This window comes from Bufo gargarizans, chromosome 2 (assembly GCF_014858855.1).
Source record: "Bufo gargarizans isolate SCDJY-AF-19 chromosome 2, ASM1485885v1, whole genome shotgun sequence".
Taxonomy (NCBI): domain Eukaryota; kingdom Metazoa; phylum Chordata; class Amphibia; order Anura; family Bufonidae; genus Bufo; species Bufo gargarizans.
In genome coordinates this window covers 379257182-379274215 of record NC_058081.1, presented here as the reverse complement: position 1 = coordinate 379274215, position 17034 = coordinate 379257182, and the positions used below count along the sequence as shown (strand labels likewise).

The window sequence follows — 17034 nt, the reverse complement described above, 5'->3', positions numbered from 1 at the left end:
GTTTAGTGAGCCAGGGTAGCCCCAACACTAGAGGAGTAGGCAACCCGCTTAGGACAAAACATGATACATCCTCAACATGAGTATCACCCACAGTCAAACGGATATTGTGAACTATGCCCTTTAACGATTTCTGAGAAAGTGGAACGGAATCAATAGCAAAAACAGGTATATCCTTTCCCAAAGTGCATACCTGGAAACCATGAGTTATAGCAAATTGACTATCAATGAGATTGACAGCTGCTCCACTATCTACAAAAATCTCACAAAAAATGTTCTTGCTCTCTAGCGCCACCCTGGCAGGTAGGACAAAACGGGAACTACAAGCAAACGGAAAACCTTCAATTTCCGCATCAACCCTGCCAATAGTAACCGATGGAACGTTTTTAGAGGATTTTTTTCTTTCTGTTTCTTTATTACTCTCAAAAAACTGCCTGAAACTCCTAGAGGGACAAACATTTGCCAAATGATTTATACCTCCACAACAGAAACAAACCTTCCTATGAGAGCTGAATCCTCTATTGTCAGAGGCAAGCAAACCCAGCTGCATGGGCCCCTGCTCAGAGGGGATTGAGAGCGACTGAGACCCCTGTGCACTGAATGAGACCGCCGCACTGTCCTTGGACTGAGTATGACAGGAAGGAGTGATCTCTCCTCTCTCTCCAAGACGCCTGTCAATAAGAACGGCCCGAGACATGGCAGAGTCCAAGGAGGTAGGTCTCTCATGAAAGGCAAATGCATCTTTCAATCCCTCTGAAAGACCATGGCAAAAATTGACTTCGGACTGCAGCATCATTCCAACCAGTATCAGCTGCCCATCTCCAAAATTCTGAACAGTATATCTCTGCGGACTGTTTACCCTGGCATAAAAGACGTAGTGTAGACTCAGCCAGAGCAATACGATCCGGATCATCATATATCTGACCCAGGGCTAAAAAAAATTCATCCACTGAACAGAGGGGCCGTGCCCCCTCCGGCAGCGAGAAGGCCCAGGACTGAGCGTTATCCCTGAGCAACGATATAATGATCCCCACCCTCCGCTCCTCATCACCAGAGGAATGGGGAAGTAGGCGAAAATGGAGTTTGCAAGCCTCTCTAAAACGAACAAAATTCTCACTACCCCCGGAGAACGTATCCGGGAGTGAGATCTTAGGCTCAGAACAAACTCCATGAACGCAAGCAGAAACGGTCACCTCAAACTGAGAAACAATCTTACGGAGATCTGCTACCTCCAATGAAAGACCCTGCATGTGTTCAGTCAAAAGTGAAACAGACCTGGCTCTCTCCCTAACTGCTCAGCCTATGCGAAAATCTCAATGGTAGATGATCGCATATCCTCGTACCTTGACTTTATAACACCTGAACACCCTATAATAGTGAGGGGACACGACCACCGGCTCCCTACACTAGATACGGAGGGAGTCAGGGTCACCTGGGATCGAGCAAACAGGAAAACACAAATGAATGAACAATACTTATCTGTAGAAGACTCAGTAGTAGCATCCAGCATGCACACACTCCAGGAAGTTGTATAAACCGCAAAGTGATGCAGTATGGGAAGGGATTTAAAGGGATGCAATCAGTGCAACTACATGACAGCTGAGAGAGGCTAACGAGATGAGAAAAGGAAAGCAAAACAAAAGGAACCTCAAGGAGGAAGTTCTGAAGGACGTCTATCAGAGCTTCTCAGATGTCTGGTCGTGACAGTCTCACTCTGGAGAGTCTGTGTGCAGCAGAGGCCTGGGAAGGCTCTGTACAAGTGGGCTCAGCCGAGCTGGCTGAGGGGCCACGGGGCTAGGTGTTAGCCTGAACTTTGAGGGACTCCGCGAGGTCTTGTAATCGAAGGTCGCTAGGCCAGAGTCAGGAGGACTTCTGGGCCACAATCCCCCAAAAGCTACTGGACTGTGTTACAGCCTGGAAGTGCTGGATTGTTAGGCTGGAAAAAGCTGAAAGTTCTTCCCATGTGTGAACGGGGCTTTGAGTGAGGTAGGGAGTCCTCATGTTTAGTTAGAGCCCAGCTGGGCAGGTGTTTTGTTTGTATTGTTTGTTTTGGTTTTGCTGAGGTGCCAAATAAAAGCAATGTTTGGCCCCTAACCCTGTAGTCGATGAAGATCATTGTGAGAATGACCCCCGAATAAGAGGCGATCCCTTACAATACATAGAGGTGGAGATGGGTATAATTTCATGGTAAGGAGATAACATGGAGCTGAACGGTCAGGAATAAGACCCACTGGAGAGGAGATGAAGCTGGACATTACATATCTGTACACAGTGCTGGATAGATAGAGGTGAAGATGGGTATAATGTCATAGTAAGGAGATAACATGGAGCTGAACGGTCAGGAATAAGACCCACTGGAGAGGAGATGAAGCTGGACATTACATATCTGTACACAGTGCTGGATAGATAGAGGTGAAGATGGGTATAATGTCATAGTAAGGAGATAACATGGAGCTGAACGGTCAGGGGTGAAACCCACTGGAGAGGAGATGAAGCTGGACATTACAGGTTTGTACACAGTGCTGAATACATAGAGGTGGAGATGTGTATAATGTCATGGTAAGGAGATAACATGGAGCCAGGAAATCAGGGGTAAGATCCACTGGAGAGGAGATAAAGCTGGACATTACATATCTGTACACAGTGCTGGATAGATAGAGGTGAAGATGGGTATAATGTCATGGTAAGGAGATAACATGGAGCCGGGAAATCAGGGGTGAGATCCACTGGAGAGGAGATGAAGCTGGACATTACATGTCTGTTCACAATGCTGGATACATAGAGGTGGAGATGGGTATAATGTCATGGTAAGGAGATAACATGGAGCTGAGCAGTCAGGGGTAAGACCCACTGGAGAGGAGATGAAGCTGGACATTACATGTCTGTACACAGTGCTGGATACATAGAGGTGGATATTGTATAATGTCATGGTAAGGAGATAACATGGAGCCGAGCAGTCAGGGGTAAGACCCACTGGAGAGGAGATGAAGTTGGACAATACATGTCTGTACACAGTGCTGGATACATAGAGGTGGAGATGGGTATAATGTCATGGTAAGGAGATAACATGGAGCTGAGCAGTCAGGGGTAAGACCCACTGGAGAGGAGATGAAGCTGGACATTAGATGTCTTTACACAGTACTGGATACATAGAGGTGGAGATGGCTATAATGTCATTATAAGGAGATAACATGGAGCTGAGCAGTCAGGGGTAAGAGCCACTGGAGAGGAGATGAAGCTGGACATTACATGTCTGTACACAGTGCTGGATACATAGAGGTGGAGATGGTATAATGTCATGGTAAGGAGATAACATGGAGCCAGGAAATCAGGGGTAAGATCCACTGGAGAGGAGATAAAGCTGCACATTACATATCTGTACACAGTGCTGGATAGATAGAGGTGAAGATGGGTATAATGTCATGGTAAGGAGATAACATGGAGCCGGGAAATCAGGGGTGAGATCCACTGGAGAGGAGATGAAGCTGGACATTACATGTCTGTTCACAATGCTGGATACATAGAGGTGGAGATGGGTATAATGTCATGGTAAGGAGATAACATGGAGCTGAGCAGTCAGGGGTAAGGCCCACTGGAGAGGAGATGAAGCTGGACATTACATGTCTGTACACAGTGCTGGATACATAGAGGTGGAGATGGTATAATGTCATGGTAAGGAGATAACATGGAGCCGAGCAGTCAGGGGTAAGAGCCACTGGAGAGGAGATGAAGCTGGACATTACATGTCTGTACACAGTGCTGGATACATAGAGGTGGAGATGGTATAATGTCATGGTAAGGAGATAGCATGGAGCCGAGCAGTCAGAGTTAAGACCCACTGGAGAGGAGAAAAGGCTGGACATTACATGTCTGTACACAGTGCTGGATACATAGAGGTGGAGATGGTATAATGTCATGGTAAGGAGATAACATGGAGCCGAGCAGTCAGGGGTAAGAGCCACTGGAGAGGAGATGAAGCTGGACATTACATGTCTGTTCACAGTGCTGGATACATAGAGGTGGAGATGGGTATAATGTCATGGTAAGGAGATGACATGGAGCCGAGCAGTCAGAGGTAAGACCCACTGGAGAGGAGATGAAGCTGGACAATACATGTCTGTACACAGTGCTGGATACATAGAGGTGGAGATGGTATAATGTCATGGTAAGGAGATAACATGGAGCTGAGCAGTCAGGGGTTAGACCACTGGAGAGGAGATGAAGCTGGACATTACATGTCTGTACACAGTGCTGGATACATAGAGGTGGAGATGGTATAATGTCATGGTAAGGAGATACAATGGAGCCAGACAGTCAGAGTTAAGACCCACTGGAGAGGAGATAAAGCTGGACATTACATGTCTGTACACAGTGCTGGATACATAGAGGTGGAGATGGTATAATGTCATGGTAAGGAGATAACATGGAGCTGAACGGTCAGGGGTAAGAGCCACTGGAGAGGAGATAAAGCTGGACATTACATGTCTGTACACAGTGCTGGATACATAGAGGTGGAGATGGGTATAATGTCATGGAATGGAGATACAATGGAGCCAGGCGGTCAGAGTTAAGACCCACTGGAGAGGAGATAAAGCTGGACATTACATGTCTGTACCCAGTGCTGGATACATAGAGGTGGAGATGGTATAATGCCATGGTAAGGAGATAACATGGAGCCGAGCAGTCAGAGTTAAGACCCACTGGAGAGGAGATAAAGCTGGACATTACATATCTGTATACAGTGCTGGATACATAGAGGTGGAGATGGGTATAATGTCATGGTAAGGAGATAACATGGAGCTGATCAGTCAGAGGTAAGACCCACTGGAGAGGAGATGAAGCTGGACAATACATGTCTGTACACAGTGCTGGATACATAGAGGTGGAGATGGTATAATGTCATGGTAAGGAGATACAATGGAGCCAGGCAGTCAGGGGTAAGACCCACTGGAGAGGAGATAAAGCTGGACATTACATGTCTGTACACAGTGCTGGATACATAGAGGTGAAGATGGTATAATGTAATGGTAAGGAGATAACATGGAGCTGAGCAGTCAGGGGTAAGACCCACTGGAGAGGAGATGAAGCTGGACATTACATGTCTGTACACAGTGCTGGATACATAGAGGTGGAGATGGGTATAATGTCATGGTAAGGAGATAACATGGAGCCGAGCAGTCAGGGGTTAGACCACTGGAGAGGAGATGAAGCTGGACATTACATATCTGTACACAGTGCTGGATACATAGAGGTGGAGATGGGTATAATGTCATGGTAAGGAGATAACATGGAGCTGATCAGTCAGAGGTAAGACCCACTGGAGAGGAGATGAAGCTGGAAAATACATGTCTGTACACAGTGCTGGATACATAGAGGTGGAGATGGTATAATGTCATGGTAAGGAGATACAATGGAGCCAGGCAGTCAGGGGTAAGACCCACTGGAGAGGAGATAAAGCTGGACATTACATGTCTGTACACAGTGCTGGATACATAGAGGTGGAGATGGTATAATGTCATGGTAAGGAGATAACATGGAGCCGAGCAGTCAGAGTTAAGACCCACTGGAGAGGAGATAAAGCTGGACATTACATGTCTGTACACAGTGCTGGATACATAGAGGTGGAGATGGGTATAATGTCATGGTAAGGAGATAACATGGAGCCGAGCAGTCAGAGGTAAGACCCACTGGAGAGGAGATGAAGCTGGACAATACATGTCTGTACACAGTGCTGGATACATAGAGGTGGAGATGGTATAATGTCATGGTAAGGAGATACAATGGAGACAGGAAGTCAGGGTTAAGACCCACTGGAGAGGAGATAAAGCTGGACATTACATGTCTGTACACAGTGCTGGATACATAGAGGTGGAGATGGTATAATGTCATGGTAAGGAGATAACATGGAGCTGAGCAGTCAGGGGTAAGACCCACTGGAGAGGAGATGAAGCTGGACATTACATGTCTGTACACAGTGCTGGATACATAGAGGTGGAGATGGGTATAATGTCATGGTAAGGAGATAACATGGAGCCGAGCAGTCAGGGGTAAGACCTACTGGAGAGGAGATGAAGCTGGACATTACATGTCTGTTCACAATGCAGGATACATAGAGGTGGAGATGGTATAATGTCATGGTAAGGAGATAACATGGAGCCTAGCAGTCAGGGGTAAGACCCACTGGAGAGGAGATGAAGCTGGACATTACATGTCTGTACACAGTGCTGGATACACAGAGGTGGAGATGGTATAATGTCATGGTAAGGAGATAACATGGAGCTGAGCAGTCAGGGGTAAGACCTACTGGAGAGGAGATGAAGCTGGACAATACATGTCTGTACACAGTGCTGGATACAGAGGTGGAGATGGTATAATGTCATGGTAAGGAGATAACATGGAGCCAAGCAGTCAGGGGTAAGACCCACTGGAGAGGAGATGAAGCTGGACATTACATGTCTGTACACAGTGCTGGATACAGAGGTGGAGATGGTATAATGTCATGGTAAGGAGATACAATGGAGCCAGGCAGTCAGGGGTAAGAGCCACTGGAGAGGAGATGAAGCTGGACATTACATGTCTGTACACAGTGCTGGATACATAGAGGTGGAGATGGTATAATGTCATGGTAAGGAGATAACATGGAGCCGAGCAGTCAGGGGTAAGACCCACTGGAGGGGAGATAAAGCTGGACATTACATGTCTGTACACAGTGCTGGATACACAGAGGTGGAGATGGTATAATGTCATGGTAAGGAGATAACATGGAGCTGAGCAGTCAGGGGTAAGACCCACTGGACAGGAGATGTAGCTGGACAATACATGTCTGTACACAGTGCTGGATACATAGAGGTGGAGATGGTATAATGTCATGGTAAGGAGATAACATGGAGCTGAGCAGTCAGGGGTAAGACCCACTGGAGAGGAGATGAAGCTGGACATTACATGTCTGTACACAGTGCTGGATACACAGAGGTGGAGATGGGTATAATGTCATGGTAAGGAGATAACATGGAGCTGAGCAGTCAGAGGTAAGACCCACTGGAGAGGAGATGTAGCTGGACATTACATGTCTGTACACAGTGCTGGATACATAGAGGTGGAGATGGTATAATGTCATGGTAAGGAGATAACATGGAGCCGAGCAGTCAGGGGTAAGACCCACTGGAGAGGAGATGAAGCTGGACATTACATGTCTGTACACAGTGCTGGATACATAGAGGTGGAGATGGTATAATGTCATGGTAAGGAGATAACATGGAGCCGAGCAGTCAGGGGTAAGACCCACTGGAGAGGAGATGAAGCTGGACATTACATGTCTGTACACAGTGCTGGATACATAGAGGTGGAGATGGTATAATGTCATGGTAAGGAGATAACATGGAGCCGAGCAGTCAGGGGTAAGACCCACTGGAGAGGAGATGAAGCTGGACATTACATGTCTGTACACAGTGCTGGATACACAGAGGTGGAGATGGGTATAATGTCATGGTAAGGAGATAACATGGAGCTGAGCAGTCAGGGGTAAGACCTACTGGAGAGGAGATGAAGCTGGACAATACATGTCTGTACACAGTGCTGGAGCCCTTTAAAAGTTGGAGTGTCCAGTGATAGTCCTTGCCGCCTCTCATTTAGCCAGTCACCTGATTGTTAAAGTTAACTATTTAATTTTTCTTATACTCCAGTCACATCCAGAGCATTTGTCTCAATTCCAATGTTAAATTATATAGAGCTCTACTCCAATCACATCCAGAGCTGCCATTTCTATATTACCTTAGAGCACTTCTCCAGTCACATCCAGAGCTGTTGTCTCCATTCCAATGTTACCTTAGAGCTTTTCTCCAGTCACATCCAAAGCTGTTGTCTCCATTCCAATGTTACCTTAAAGCTTTTCTCCAGTCAGATCCAGAGCTGTTGTCTCCATTCTAATGTCGCTTTATATAATGTAACTGTTACCGGGTCACAGTGACGCCGGTGCTCGGCATTGCTCAATTGGTTAATAATTGATGGTGTCGGGCACCTTGGTCCAGGGGTGCAGCTTTTATGGATGGAGGAACCTAAATCTGTCAATTATTTACCGCCATCGTCTTCCTTCACTAGATCTTCTTTTAACTCTTCTGAAGCCTGAATGATGGGGGATCCCTCAGGTGTTCTGCCTACTGATGGGACTGTAATCAAGTGGATTCTAATATTCCTGTTTAAAGGGGTATTCCCACCCGAGACACGTAAGGTAATCCGTAAAGACACGTCATACACTTCTTAGGTGGAGAAGGGACCGGGTCCATCAGCCTACCTGCAGAGGTAACACCAGCTGCTGTATCCAAGCAGAGAATGAACGGAGAGATGACTGGGCACGTAAGATGAGAGGTGACCTATGAGGAGAGAGAGAGATGTGCAACCTAAAGCCAGACAGTGAGGGGTAAGACCCACTGGAGAGGAGATGAAGCTGGACATTACATGTCTGTACACAGTGCTGGATACACAGAGGTGGAGATGGTATAATGTCATGATAAGGAGATAACATGGAGCTGAGCAGTCAGGGGTAAGGCCCACTGGAGAGGAGATGAAGCTGGACATTACATGTCTGTACACAGTGCTGGATACATAGAGGTAGAGATGGTATAATGTCATGGTAAGGAGATAACATGGAGCCGAGCAGTCAGAGGTAAGACCCACTGGAGAGGAGATGTAGCTGGACATTACATGTCTGTACACAGTGCTGGATACATAGAGGTGGAGATGGGTATAATGTCATGGTAAGAAGATAACATGGAGCTGAGCAGTCAGGGGTAAGACCCACTGGAGAGGAGATGAAGCTGGACATTACATGTCTGTACACAGTGCTGGATACATAGAGGTGGAGATGGGTATAATGTCATGGTAAGGAGATAACGTGAAACCAGGCAGTTAGGGGTAAGACCCACTGGACAGGGGATGTAGCTGGACATTACATATCTGTACACAGTGCTGGATACATAGAGGTGGCTATAATGTCATGGTAAGGAGATAACATGGAGCCGAGCAGTCAAAGGTAAGACCTACTGGAGAGGAGATGAAGCTGGACATTACATGTCTGTACACAGTGCTGGATACATAGAGGTGGAGATGGTATAATGTCATGGTAAGGAGATAACATGGAGCTGAGCAGTCAGGGGTAAGACCTACTGGAGAGGAGATGAAGCTGGACATTAGATGTCTGTACACAGTGCTGGATACATAGAGGTGGAGATGGTATAATGTCATGGTAAGGAGATAACATGGAGCTGAGCAGTCAGGGGTAAGACCTACTGGAGAGGAGATGAAGCTGGACATTAGATGTCTGTACACAGTGCTGGATACATAGAGGTGGAGATGGGTATAATGTCATGGTAAGGAGATAACATGGAGCTGAGCAGTCAGGGGTAAGACCCACTGGAGAGGAGATGAAGCTGGACATTACATGTCTGTACACAGTGCTGGATACATAGAGGTGGAGATGGGTATAATGTCATGGTAAGGAGATAACGTGAAACCAGGCAGTTAGGGGTAAGACCCACTGGACAGGGGATGTAGCTGGACATTACATATCTGTACACAGTGCTGGATACATAGAGGTGGCTATAATGTCATGGTAAGGAGATAACATGGAGCCGAGCAGTCAAAGGTAAGACCTACTGGAGAGGAGATGAAGCTGGACATTACATGTCTGTACACAGTGCTGGATACATAGAGGTGGAGATGGTATAATGTCATGGTAAGGAGATAACATGGAGCTGAGCAGTCAGGGGTAAGACCTACTGGAGAGGAGATGAAGCTGGACATTAGATGTCTGTACACAGTGCTGGATACATAGAGGTGGAGATGGTATAATGTCATGGTAAGGAGATAACATGGAGCTGAGCAGTCAGGGGTAAGACCTACTGGAGAGGAGATGAAGCTGGACATTACATGTCTGTACACAGTGCTGGATACATAGAGGTGGAGATGGGTATAATGTCATGGTAAGGAGATAACATGGAGCTGAGCAGTCAGGGGTAAGACCCACTGGAGGGGAGATAAAGCTGGACATTACATGTCTGTACACAGTGCTGGATACATAGAGGTGGAGATGGGTATAATGTCATGGTAAGGAGATAACATGGAGCCTAGCAGTCAGGGGTAAGACCCACTGGAGGGGAGATGAAGCTGGACATTACATGTCTGTTCACAATGCTGGATACATAGAGGTGGAGATGGGTATAATGTCATGGTAAGGAGATAACATAGAGCTGAGCAGTCAGGGGTAAGACCCACTGGAGAGCAGAGAAAGAAGTGACCTTGTAGAAATGAATAAATGCAATATAGAAGAGGAATAGAATCCTGGTTGACCTAGTTTGTAGACCAAAATTAGCTGGTTATGGTTAAATATCTCAAGAAACTCCAGCATGAAGTAATGATGATGGTACTCACCATGATAATAGCAATGGAACGAGGCGCAGACATAGTGGAGTGCGTCTTGACTTAGGGGGAAGACTGCAGGCTAGGAAGGGGTTACTGGGAGGAAGTGTGTTGGGGGTGAGGTTCAGGTCAATGGGGAGGAGTAGCAATTTCGCGGGCAGTATATAGGTTGGGGGTGGAGTTTTGTGAGGCAGTTGGCAGTGTTAGCTAGAGTGTTTCCCGCCCTCCCGCCCTTGTTTTTGAAAGGGGGGTATAAGTGACAACGGTGGACTGGTGGCTGATTGATATGGGATCCTGGGGGAGCAATACAATGGTTTAAGAGATGCAGGACATGTTGGAGCCTGTATCTCATGTGGATGGTGATTGCCGAGGATGGGGCTCCTGTTTGGGCTAAAAGGCCTACAGGAGGAGATACATGGATACTTCAAGGATTTGGTGTCCTTGGGTCGGTGAGTGCGGCCAAGGGTAACCTTGAAGTATAAGGAGAGATGTTTAAGGAAGATACCGCTTGTTTGGGTTGCCCTCCAGGATCCTTGTTACGGTACAGTGGCTCATAAGGTTGAAGTATGTGTTAAAATGCTTGTTAGTATTATTGTTATTATTATTATTGTGTGTGTATAATAAAGTTGGCCGTAATGGTCATTTTACCAAACCAAGAAGGTTTCAGTGTGGTTATTGGATTGGTGGGGGTTTGGTAAGGCTAGCCGGAGGATAATTCTTCCATCCTAGTAAGTCATCGAGTTTATAGTGGATAATATAGGACACTAAAAATGAAAACAAAACTTCTTTATTTGTTCTCAACATGTAAATTTTTTAAAATGGGCTAAAACAAGGGAGTCCACTCCCACACACAACATAACTTTGGGGCTAATGTGAACCTCATCCACAGTGCTGTGCTCTGTGGCACCTCCACCAGAAAATATAAATTGGGAGAGTCGGGAACATCCATCCTAACACTGTCCTGAGTTGTAGTTTTGCCCCGTTTAGACTCAGAAGTAACTCAGTATCTATGCCTCTCCTTATAGGCATAGGCGTCCTTCTGGTGGACCTCAGCAGGTAAAAGCAGGGGAAGACAACTAGGACCATTGTGACATCAGCCACAGTCTCCCCACACGCTCCTGTGATATAGCTGAGGACGAGAACACCAGTTGTCCCACTGCTCGAAGTAAGGCTGCTGACCTCTGCTAGTCATCCACATCCATGCATTTCCAGCATATCCATCTGGAGCCTTCATAGATAGACGTGGTTTAGTAGGGCATTACCGCGCACGCCATGTTCATAGTGCTAGCGGCATGTCCGGCACTAAAGCAGCCACGGCGATTCAGGATATTTAAACCCGTGAGTCCTGCCCATAATTCTGGCTGACCAATACAGCGGCAGGTGTCATGGGGAGGGGGGGGGGGGGGAGTACTGAGGTAATGATGAGACGGAAAAGAAGAAATAGGTGAGTAGTCTTGTCAAGTGTTCCCTCTAAGCTGCGCGGGAGAGCGGCCGCGCAGCAATTATCGCGCCCCCAGACACAAGTGTAATAAGTCTGCACAGCGGCCGCCCACACAGACGCCCAGCGGGTCTCAGAGACAGCGGTTATCCAACGGAGTATCAGTGACGGGATTCAGAGGAGAGAAAAGCTTCAGACATTTCTCAGTTTATAGAGTGAATGTAAAGAAGTTTGTAAAGAAGAAGACAAACACTGCTATTTTTTTGAACAGTCTAATATTCACCTTTCTTCAAATTTTTTAGAGCAACGACACAAATTAAATATTTTTTTCTCCATGTTTTGATGTGGAATAGAATGTGCAGTGTTCCCAATGCATCTCTGTGGATGGAGATAGAAGCTTTAGAAGGATTCTGAGCTTTAGTCACTTTTTTAAACACACTGCTATTATTTTGAACAACTGGATACAGTCTATACCTATATACAGCACCTATGTACAGCCTAAAACTATATACTGCCTATATCTATATACAGTCTAAACCTATATACAGTCTACAACTATATACAGCCTATATCTATATACAGTCTAAACCTATATACAGTCTACACCTATGTACAGCCTATACCTATATACAACCTATACCAATAACCAGCGGTTATTGTGCGTTGGTTATTGTGGGGTGGTTATTATGGGGGTGGTTATTGTGGGGTGGTTATTGTGTGGTGGTTATTGTGTGGTGGTTATTGTGTGGTGGTTATTGTGGGGTGGTTATTGTGGGGTGGTTATTATGGGGGTGGTTATTATGGGGTGGTTATTGTGGGGGTGGTTATTATGGGGGTGGTTATTGTGTGTTGGTTATTGTGGGGTGGTTATTATGGGGGTGGTTCTTATGGGGTGGTTATTGTGGGGTGGTTATTGTGGGGTGGTTATTATGGGGGTGGTTATTGTGGGGTGGTTATTGTGGGGTGGTTAGTATGGGGGTGGTTATTATGGGGTGGTATTGTGGGGGTGGTTATTGTGGGGGTGGTTATTGTGGGGGTGGTTATTGTGGGGTGGTTATTATGGGGGTGGTTATTATGGGGGTGGTTATTATGGGGTGGTTATTGTGGGGTGGTTAGTATGGGGGTGGTTATTATGGGGTGGTTATTGTGGGGTGGTTATTGTGGGGTGGTTATTATGGGGGTGGTTATTGTGGGGTGGTTATTATGGGGGTGGTTATTATGGGGTGGTTATTGTGGGGGTGGTTATTGTGGGGGTGGTTATTGTGGGGTGGTTATTGTGGGGTGGTTATTGTGGGGTGGTTATTGTGGGGGTGGTTATTATGGGGTGGTTATTGTGGGGTGGTTATTATGGGGGTGGTTATTGTGCGTTGGTTATTGTGGGGTGGTTATTATGGGGGTGGTTATTGTGGGGTGGTTATTGTGGGGGCGGTTATTGTGGGGGTGGTTATTGGGGGGGTGGTTATTGTGGGGGTGGTTATTATGGGGTGGTTATTGTGGGGGTGGTTATTATGGGGTGGTTATTGTGGGGGTGGTTATTGTGGGGTGGTATTGTGGGGTGGTATTGTGCGTTGGTTATTGTGGGGTGGTTATTATGGGGGTGGTTATTGTGGGGTGGTTATTGTGGGGTAGTATTGGGGGGGTGGTTATTGTGGGGTGGTTATTATGGGTGGTTATTGTGGGGGTGGTTATTATGGGGTGGTTATTGTGGGGGTGGTTATTGTGGGGGTGGTTATTGGGGGGTGGTTATTGTGGGGTGCGATTTAACTGCTATTGATCGTGTGATGTGCGATCACCTCCACACTTGTAGTCCACTGTCACTATATCAGCAGTCCGTTCAGTGCTGTATTTTATAGCTCTATGTTGTTAATAAATACAGTTTTCAAGGGACGAGCAGTGTTATTATTGATATCCCCCCCCCCCCCACATGTAGCCTTTTTATGTATTGACATTTGCAGCCGGTACAGAATTGCAGTGTATGACACGTTGTGCGCTGGGGGTGAGAGACTCTCAGTATAAGGCTGCTGCGGTATCACCGCTAGGGGTGCTCTGGGGGTGAGAGACTCCCAGTGTAACGCTGCTGCGGTATCACCGCTAGGTGTGCTCTGGGTGTGATAGACTCCCAGTATAATGCTTCTGCGGTATCACCGCTAGGTGTGCTCTGGGGTGAGAGACTCACAGTATAATGCTGCTGCGGTATCACCGCTAGGTGTGCTCTGGGGGTGAGAGACTCACAGTATAACGCTGCTGCGGTATCACCGCTAGGTGTGCTCTGGGGGTGAGAGACTCCCAGTATAACGCTGCTGCAGTATCACCGCTAGGTGTGCTCTGGGGGTGAGAGACTACCAGTGTAACGCTGCTGCGGTATCACCGCTAGGTGTGCACTGGGGGTGAGAGACTCCCAGTATAACGCTGCTGCGGTATCACCGCTAGGTGTGCTCTGGGGGTGAGAGACTACCAGTGTAACGCTGCTGCGGTATCACCGCTAGGTGTGCACTGGGGGTGAGAGACTCCCAGTATAACGCTGCTGCGGTATCACCGCTAGGTGTGCTCTGGGGATGAGAGACTCCCAGTATAACGCTGCTGCAGTATCACCGCTAGGTGTGCTCTGGGGGTGAGAGACTCCCAGTGTAACGCTGCTGCGGTATCACCGCTAGGTGTGCTCTGGGGGTGAGAGACTCCCAGTATAACGCTGCTGCGGTATCACCGCTAGGTGTGCACTGGGGGTGAGAGACTCCCAGTATAACGCTGCTGCGGTATCACCGCTAGGTGTGCTCTGGGGTGAGAGACTCCCAGTATAACGCTGCTGCGGTATCACCGCTAGGTGTGCTCTGGGGATGAGAGACTCCCAGTATAACGCTGCTGCAGTATCACCGCTAGGTGTGCTCTGGGGGTGAGAGACTACCAGTGTAACGCTGCTGCGGTATCACCGCTAGGCGTGAACTGGGGGTGAGAGACTCCCAGTATAACGCTGCTGCGGTATCACCGCTAGGTGTGCTCTGGGTGTGATAGATTCCCAGTATAATGCTGCTGTGGTATCACCGCTAGGTGTGCTCTGGGGGTGAGAGACTACCAGTGTAACGCTGCTGCGGTATCACCGCTAGGTGTGCTCTGGGTGTGATAGACTCCCAGTATAATGCTTCTGCGGTATCACCGCTAGGTGTGCTCTGGGGGTGAGAGACTCCCAGTATAACGCTGCTGCGGTATCACCGCTAGGTGTGCTCTGGGTGTGATAGACTCCCAGTATAATGCTGCTGTGGTATCACCGCTAGGTGTGCTCTGGGGGTGAGAGACTACCAGTGTAACGCTGCTGCGGTATCACCGCTAGGTGTGCACTGGGGGTGAGAGACTCCCAGTGTAACGCTGCTGCGGTATCACCGCTAGGTGTGCTCTGGGTGTGATAGACTCCCAGTATAATGCTGCTGTGGTATCACCGCTAGGTGTGCTCTGGGTGTGATAGACTCCCAGTATAACGCTGCTGTGGTATCACCACTAGGTGTGCACTGGGGGTGAGAGACTCCCAGTATAACGCTGCTGCGGTATCACCACTAGCTGTGCACTGGGGGTGAGAGACTCCCAGTATAACGCTGCTGCGGTATCACCACTAGATGTGCTCTGGGGGTGAGAGACTCCCAGTATAACGCTGCTGCGGTATCACCGCTAGGTGTGCTCTGGGGTGAGAGACTCACAGTATAATGCTGCTGCGGTATCATCGCTAGGTGTGCTCTGGGGGTGAGAGACTCACAGTATAACGCTGCTGCAGTATAACCACTAGGTGTGCTCTGGAGTGAGAGACTCACAGTGTAACGCTGCTGCAGTATCACCGCTAGGTGTGCTCTGGGGGTGAGAGACTCCCAGTTTAATGCTTCTGCGGTATCACCGCTAGGTGTGCTCTGGGGGTGAGAGACTCCCAGTATAACGCTGCTGCGGTATCACCGCTAGGTGTGCTCTGGGGTGAGAGACTTCCAGTATAACGCTGCTGCGGTATCACCGCTAGGTGTGCTCTGGGGTGAGAGACTCCCAGTATAACGCTGCTGCGGTATCACCGCTAGGTGTGCTCTGGGGATGAGAGACTCCCAGTATAACGCTGCTGCAGTATCACCGCTAGGTGTTCTCTGGGGGTGAGAGACTCCCAGTGTAACGCTGCTGCGGTATCACCGCTAGGTGTGCTCTGGGGTGAGAGACTCCCAGTATAACGCTGCTGCGGTATCACCGCTAGGTGTGCTCTGGGGATGAGAGACTCCCAGTATAACGCTGCTGCAGTATCACCGCTAGGTGTGCTCTGGGGGTGAGAGACTCCCAGTATAACGCTGCTGCGGTATCACCGCTAGGTGTGCTCTGGGGTGAGAGACTCCCAGTATAACGCTGCTGCGGTATCACCGCTAGGTGTGCTCTGGGGATGAGAGACTCCCAGTATAACGCTGCTGCAGTATCACCGCTAGGTGTGCTCTGGGGGTGAGAGACTACCAGTGTAACGCTGCTGCGGTATCACCGCTAGGCGTGAACTGGGGGTGAGAGACTCCCAGTATAACGCTGCTGCGGTATCACCGCTAGGTGTGCTCTGGGTGTGATAGATTCCCAGTATAATGCTGCTGTGGTATCACCGCTAGGTGTGCTCTGGGGGTGAGAGACTACCAGTGTAACGCTGCTGCGGTATCACCGCTAGGTGTGCTCTGGGTGTGATAGACTCCCAGTATAATGCTTCTGCGGTATCACCGCTAGGTGTGCTCTGGGGGTGAGAGACTCCCAGTATAACGCTGCTGCGGTATCACCGCTAGGTGTGCTCTGGGTGTGATAGACTCCCAGTATAATGCTGCTGTGGTATCACCGCTAGGTGTGCTCTGGGGGTGAGAGACTACCAGTGTAACGCTGCTGCGGTATCACCGCTAGGTGTGCACTGGGGGTGAGAGACTCCCAGTGTAACGCTGCTGCGGTATCACCGCTAGGTGTGCTCTGGGTGTGATAGACTCCCAGTATAATGCTGCTGTGGTATCACCACTAGGTGTGCACTGGGGGTGAGAGACTCCCAGTATAACGCTGCTGCGGTATCACCACTAGCTGTGCACTGGGGGTGAGAGACTCCCAGTATAACGCTGCTGCGGTATCACCACTAGATGTGCTCTGGGGGTGAGAGACTCCCAGTATAACGCTGCTGCGGTATCACCGCTAGGTGTGCTCTGGGGTGAGAG

At 48.4% G+C, this 17034-nt stretch overlaps 1 protein-coding gene across 8 annotated transcripts in view; it reads right to left on the bottom strand.

The window, feature by feature from the left end:
• Positions 1–17034, bottom strand: part of SLC16A13 (solute carrier family 16 member 13) — an 85975-nt gene that overhangs the window by 37713 nt on the left and 31228 nt on the right. The window contains exon 1 of one of the 8 annotated variants that reach the window (XM_044280762.1): positions 7768–7893. The exons of the other annotated variants lie outside the window; for them this stretch is intronic. The gene's annotated coding sequence lies outside the window, so the exon portion shown is untranslated. Of the gene's footprint in view, positions 1–7767; positions 7894–17034 lie in introns of those variants that run through there. 8 annotated transcript variants of the gene reach the window in all.